At 40.4% G+C, this 6,708-nt stretch overlaps 1 pseudogene; it reads right to left on the reverse strand.

The window, feature by feature from the left end:
* Window positions 1–1,279: 1,279 nt before the first annotated feature.
* The window catches only part of LOC115296525, a 13,476-nt pseudogene continuing 8,047 nt past the window's right edge, over window positions 1,280–6,708 (reverse strand).

The raw sequence follows: 6,708 nt of genomic DNA on the forward strand, positions 1-6,708 counted from the left end.
AAGAGTTAGGCACATGACATCAAGCACACCTGCTTATTTTATGTCAAAAGACTGCAGTCCCAGGGGCTAAAGCCATCTCTATAAATGGCAAGGTCTGTCTAAACCACCTAGAGGGCACCTGGGTCGCTCAGTAGGTTAAGTGTCTGGCTTGGCTCAGGTCATGATCTCATGGTTCGTGGGTTTAAGCCCAGCATCGGGTGTTGAGCTGACAGCTCAGAGCCTGGAGCCTGTTTCAGATTCTGTGTCTCCCTCTCTCTGCCCCTCCATTTTTTGCACTCTGTTTCTCTCTCAAAAATAAATAAACATTAAAAAAAATAATAAATAAAACCACCTAGCATCACAGAGGCAGTTAGGAGGAACATTCTTGGTGTACAAGATCACTTGAGAACTGCACGAGGCAGCATGGATTCCGAAATGAAGCAAACAGGCTGGGCTGTTTTTGTTTTTGTTTTTTTTAGCACTATTTGACTTTATTAACCTTACTCATACTGTTGAATACAAAAGCAAAATTAAGTGGTAACCCTTATTTTTAGTCAATTTCAAAGCATGGTCTCTTATATTTAAGAATTAGGGCAGATATATGTCACAAGAGAGAGGGGAACCAAAAACCAAGAAACAAAAAACCCCAATGATATGTTTATGTGTTCTGAAGTTGGAGGTACAGCCTTTAAGTTCTTTTAAATGGTATTGTCTTCTGACCTTCCATTAATCTCACCAGTAACTGAATTTTTAGCAAGACCCTATAATCTACCACAGAAGTCTCCCAACTATAAACTGAAAAGAAATGTGGGCAGATATGTGTACCAAGTACTTTATGAAATTCACTGTGCACAGGTGAACTTCAATACACACTTCAAAAATCAAAAGGACTAGGATATTCTTAAAACCCAAAGGCTACATAAGGCCTTACAATCTTTTCTGCACAGTTAGAAACGACTTGATCTAATGATGTTAATGTAGAAATACATTTCATAGTTTAATATCAATACGATAGGACATTTGAAGGGAGAGCCAATAGAGCTTTTGCATTTTAAAACTGAAAGGGACACATCTTGGACATGTTAAATTACAAAATTCATTTCTAAGCAGGAACTGTTACTGTGTAGCAAATACCGCTCATATTAAAAGTGCTGGTGACAAAAATTCAATCGCCCTCCCCACAGAATTTGTTCACACACTTATGTAGAACTGTAACTATAGTAAGAGTTAAAATGTTTAAGGTGCTTACATTTTGCACTGCAGGACTAATTCATCTGCTACCTCTTTGTAGCAACTCCAGTTAGAGTGAATGATCCACAGGCAGAGGGCAGAAATGCGATTTTCTAGAATGTGGCATTTGTGGAGCTGGGGTGCCCTCTATTGGTAACAAAGACGACACACTCATTAGCTGTCCGCATGCATTTTCTCATTAAGTCATCTTGCAGCATTCGAACTGCTATTTGGGCAATGTTCTTAGAGTCGTCAAGACCACTGTGAGGCCGTCCATCATAATCCATTCCTAGCTTTTCAAGCATTATTGTCAATTTGGTCTGGCTTCGAGAAACCTTGTAAAAGTTCCCATATGACTTTCGAATATTGATCCACTCTTTAGCAAAAGGAGGATATTTGAACCTGCTTAGCCGACACTGAATGTTCAGGAATTTGCTCATATCCCACGAACCATCTGTCAATATGCAATATTTATACTTTGTTCCTAAGTCCTTCAATTTCATCCAGTCAGTTACTTTTTTTAGTACCTGAGGGAAGGTATCACCTCTGTCCACCTGATCCTGGTAATTCCAGTTAAGTTGATGCAGAAATCAGAAAGTTGTGTGTTGATCTCTGGTCTCACATACTGCTGAAATGTATCTTCTATTTCTAAGTATGGGTATTCAGTAAAACCACAGGAAATTCAATTATTTCATGTATGAACTAAGGTGGGTTTCCCTCGTCACAAGTGGCTTCAAAATCAATGATACAGATGTAGTCATAGTAACTGTCAGCACAACCGCCCTCTTTCAACATCAGCTTCTGCTTCTTGTAATAGTTTTTCAGCCTTTCCTTTAGCACATCCTTTACTCCTCTGGTTTCAAGCTTGAATTCTGAAAGCTTAGCTCTGAGTTCTTCCTTACTCATTCTATTAATGCATCCATTAGTAATAGCAATCTCTTTGTAAACGGGGTCACTGAAATTACTTGCACTGGAAGTAATGAACTCAGATCCTTTTGTTTCTTGGCCATCAAATCTACATTGTTGCTTTTTCTCGGGATTCGTATTCTGCGGCTCCTTCCCACACTCAGACTCTAGCCGCAGGGGAGCCACAGCCTCGCTGCCAGCCTGTTTGTTCCATCCTGGCTGTCACACAAGAAGAGAGCTGCTGGAGCCCGACACTTGCTCAGTCTCACCGGCCAAGCCTGAAAGCCTCGCCTTTCTCTGTTGAAAAATTACCGGGCTCACATTCCACGGCAGCGGCCACACAAACTCCAGGGGACCTGGGCTGTGTGTTTTAATTGGCAGGCAGAGGCCTCCACAAAGCTTCAAAATTCCCAAGTAGCTTCATTCAAAGATTCATTACAAAAGGTGAATATAAACATTAATTCTTACTGTTTCCGTCCATCCTCCTTTAATTCCTCTTTCTAGTAGTCTTTTGTCTGTATTGCCCTTAAAGGGTTGTAAACAAAAGTCAGCCAAGTTAATAACCGTACACATATGCTGATATCTACTCTTAAAGGAGGGCCCCATCACAGACCCTCCCAGAGTTGACAAACCTCTTGAGAGAATTTCCAGAAAAGTGTTACCTTATTCTCTGAACCAGCCAAGAGAAGTTAAAAATTAGTGACAAATCTTGCCGATGTGTGGTACGTATCATGCCTACAGATGGGATCGGGGAACAACTAGACATGCTAGGTAACAGTGACGGTTCTTCCCAGAGTCAGCTCCCCTGGGTCTGTGAGAGTGTAGTGCCTGGTAGAGAAAGAGTACGTTACACAGTGTCTCTTTCTTCCTAAATGCAGGCCTTTGGTCATTGATCTTTGGAAAGAAAAAGAGAGTAAATTGCACAATGTCCCTTTTTTCTAAATCCAGGCCATTGGTTATTGATCTCTGGGAGAGACTCTAGAAATTTTGAAGAAAGTACTTTTTACTCCCTCTGAGGTCCATTGTGTTGTTTAGTGTTGCCAGAAGTATTTACCATTTTTCCTAAATGAAAGTTGACAAGATATTTGAAAGGATTTAATGACTCTATGATTAGAAACTTGGCCAGATTGAAGGGGCATCTGGGTGGCACAGTCGGCTAAGTGTTCATCTCTTAATTTCCACTCAGGTCATGATCTTGAGCTCCTAGGTCAAGCCCTATGTCGGGCTCTGTGCTGAGCCTAGAGTCTGCTTCGAATTCTCTCTGCCCCTTCCCCACTTGTTTGAGTGCTAGTGTCCTGCTCTCTCTTTCTCTCTCTTCTCTAAATAAATAAACATTAAAAAAACCCCGACTAGGTGGGAAGCTGATACTCAGAACCTGATAGACATTTTTAAAGGTCTTCTCCTTAAGTTAACTGTAGACAGAGGGAAAGAAAACCTCCTGAGGTCATTTGTGCAAAATTGACTAGAAACATTCCAACGGCAGACAACTCAAATCTAGAACATAGGGGTGCCTAGGTGGTTCAGTCGGTTAAGCGTTCAACTTCTGCTCAGGTCATGATCTCATGGTTCATGAGTTCAAGCCCTGCACTGGGCTCTGTGTTGTCAGCTCAGAGCCTGAGACTGCTTTTGAATCTGTGTCTTGCTCTCTCTCTCCCCTGCCCCTGCTTGTACTATGTCTTTCAAAAAATAAATGTTAAAAAAAAGGTTTTTTTAATCTGAAACATAGAAATGTTTTGAATCCCATCTTACTTGGAAATCTCTCTGATTAAAAAAAAAAAAACTAAGGATATCGGGTTTGAACAGGTAGTTCAACCTACGAGGGATTCATTTAGGCTATGATCAGACCCGCGTCTTAGATGAAGAGCGAAACATTGGCCTTATCTCACAGATCTTTGCAAATTTAGACATACAGCCCAGACACAATTCAGAGGCAGCCTGCCCTTTTCCCAATCCTAATTTCCCCTTTATTAATCTCAAAAGGGAGTCAGTATTGTCCTTAGGAATCCAAGTGAATTTTGGAGGAACTTAGATTCTCTCTCCCTGTGCCTGTGAGAAAAGTAACCTCTTATCGGGACCATCTGTATGTGTGTGTGTGTGGGTGTGTGTGTGTATAGCCCGACTCAGGGATCAATCCCACGATCCAGGGATCATGAAATCACACTTCAGGGAGGTAGCTCTTACCTGAAGGAAGCAAATGAGGGGAGGCAAAGATTTTTTAAAAAGACCAACTGCTTCACAGCTTTCATAGGCTCTTTCTCAAGAAAAAATACATACCTTACGTGTCTTCTGCACACATAGTAGTAGAGAAAGATTTAATCATGAGAGCAATTTAATGGTTATTTATTCCAACTGTTCTTTCATAACTGGTGAGTTCTGTATTATTCTACCTGATTCATGGAAGTAATTTCGAAATGAAGCTATAAGGTCTCTGTTTATGTCTGTCTATATGGTTTTTTGTTTGTTGCTTTTTCTTTTTTAAAATGTTTATTTCAAGAGAAAGAGAGTGTGAGCATGCACATGTAAGTAGAGGGACAGAGAGCTAGAGAGAGCAAGAGAGCACGCACGTGCGCGAGACACACACATACAGATGGTCGCGATAAGAGGTTACTTTTCTCACAGGCACAGGGAGAGAGAGAATCCCAAGCAGGCTCATTGCAGAGTCTGATGTGGGGCCCAGTCCCACAACCTGAAAGATCGTGACCTGAGCCAAATCAAGAGTCAGATGCTCAGCCTGCTGGGCCATCCAGTCACGCCTATCTGTATGTATGTGTCTGTCCATTCCTGTGGGTTACAGATGTGTGGGATTTTTCTGTCTCCCAATGGTATTTTCAAAACAAACTTGTAAAAGAACTCTATTTAATTGGCTTAAACACGTAAGTGCTCCTATAAATTTAATATTCAGGATTAAAGCCAGTTTAAGTTTGTTGGTTTAATTAAAGTGGTCATGCCTTTGGAGTTACCAACAGCGCTGAATATAATAGACACATACAACTTCTATCCTAATTGGTTTTGTTAATCAAAAAAGTCCTTGTTATCGCTCATAGAATTCATCATCAAGAAACAGCTAGGAAGGGCAAACAGGTGGCTCAGGTGGTTAAGGATCCAGCTCTTGATTTCGGCTCAGGTCATGATCTCAAGGTCGTGAGATTAAACCCTCATCAGGTTCCGTGTTCAGCACAGAGCCTGCTTAAGGTTCTCTCTCTTTCTCTCTCCCTCTTCCTGTCTCTCCCCCACCTCCCTCTGCCCCTCTCCACGACTTGCACACTTGCAGTCTCTCTCAAAAAATGAACAATGAAACCTAGCTTGGGATGATGTGTGACATTGTCTTCTGTCTTATGGAGTTTCTGCTGGTGATCTAAACATAATGAAGAACAAGTAGATAGATGTAAATAAGATAAAAAATATCTTTAGGTGAAATTTTTAAAATGTTTCCCCAGATCTTTTTGGTAACCTAAAACTTTAAAGTTTTGCTATGTTAAATTATATAATGGATAGTCATAATTATCTAGATCACTTCCAAATAAGAAAAAATACTAACACATTATTTACTAAACACAGGCTTCCTTCTGCAGAGGAGCTGCGGATAAATGGGTCCCTTAGTAAACATCCTTTCTCTGCACACTTCACTATGAGAAAGCATATGTTTCTAGAAATAATAAAAAGTCTTTAAAAATTTTTGCCATGACATAGAATGTTAATATAATATGCAGTTCGTAATTATTTACTTCTTTATTTTCACTAAAACCCAAGGTGTTTGTTGTTAAACACACTGCTATATTTTTAAAGTTACCAGAAATAATAAACACCTCCATAAGAAAAGAGTAGGATGTATCTTTCCAGTAAAAGACGGTATGAGAAATAGAGATGCATTTTTGTTGAGAAAAAAAGTTGTCAGAGCTTTGTGGAAAAGCAATCTCTGGGAGGGATTTTATGCATGGGCAGAGCTTGTTAAGATTAGAATACATTTAAACAAGTTAAATAAATTTTAATATCAAAACTAACCTGGTACTGGGGTGCCTGGGTGGCTCAGTTGGTTAAGCAGCTGAGTTTGGTTCAGGTTATGATCTCACAGATCATGGGTTCGAGTCCTGCATCGGGTTCTGTGCTGACAGCTCAGAACCTGGAGCCTGTTTCAGTTTGTGTATCTCCCAGTCTCTCTGTCCCTTGCTGACTTGGGTTCTGTCTCTATCTCAAAATTAATTAATTAATTAAAAAAGAATAATTTGGTAGAAAATTAGAGTTTGGTTTTCTCTCTGTTAAAAGGACAGAGTTTGCATTAGGTCTATTCTTCGTAAAACAGGACACAGGTGACAACACTGGTTATCTTTCCTAGGTGTTGGCTGGATCATCATATTTGAAAGAGACGTGCATAGACTCAGATAGGACCAGATAGTTTTCGGAACTAGAATTGACCTTACAGAGCTAATAAATTCCTTGGTGAAAGAACATCCATCTGGTACCTTGTTTAAAAGTTAAAAGGTGTAAGAGGCGCTTGAGTGCCTGAATCGGTTAAGTATCTGACATTGGCTCAGGTCACGATCTCGTGTTTCATGGGTTCGAGCCCCACATTGGGCTCTCTGCTGACAGCTAGCT

Source organism: Suricata suricatta, chromosome 7, assembly GCF_006229205.1.
Source record: "Suricata suricatta isolate VVHF042 chromosome 7, meerkat_22Aug2017_6uvM2_HiC, whole genome shotgun sequence".
NCBI lineage: Eukaryota > Metazoa > Chordata > Mammalia > Carnivora > Herpestidae > Suricata > Suricata suricatta.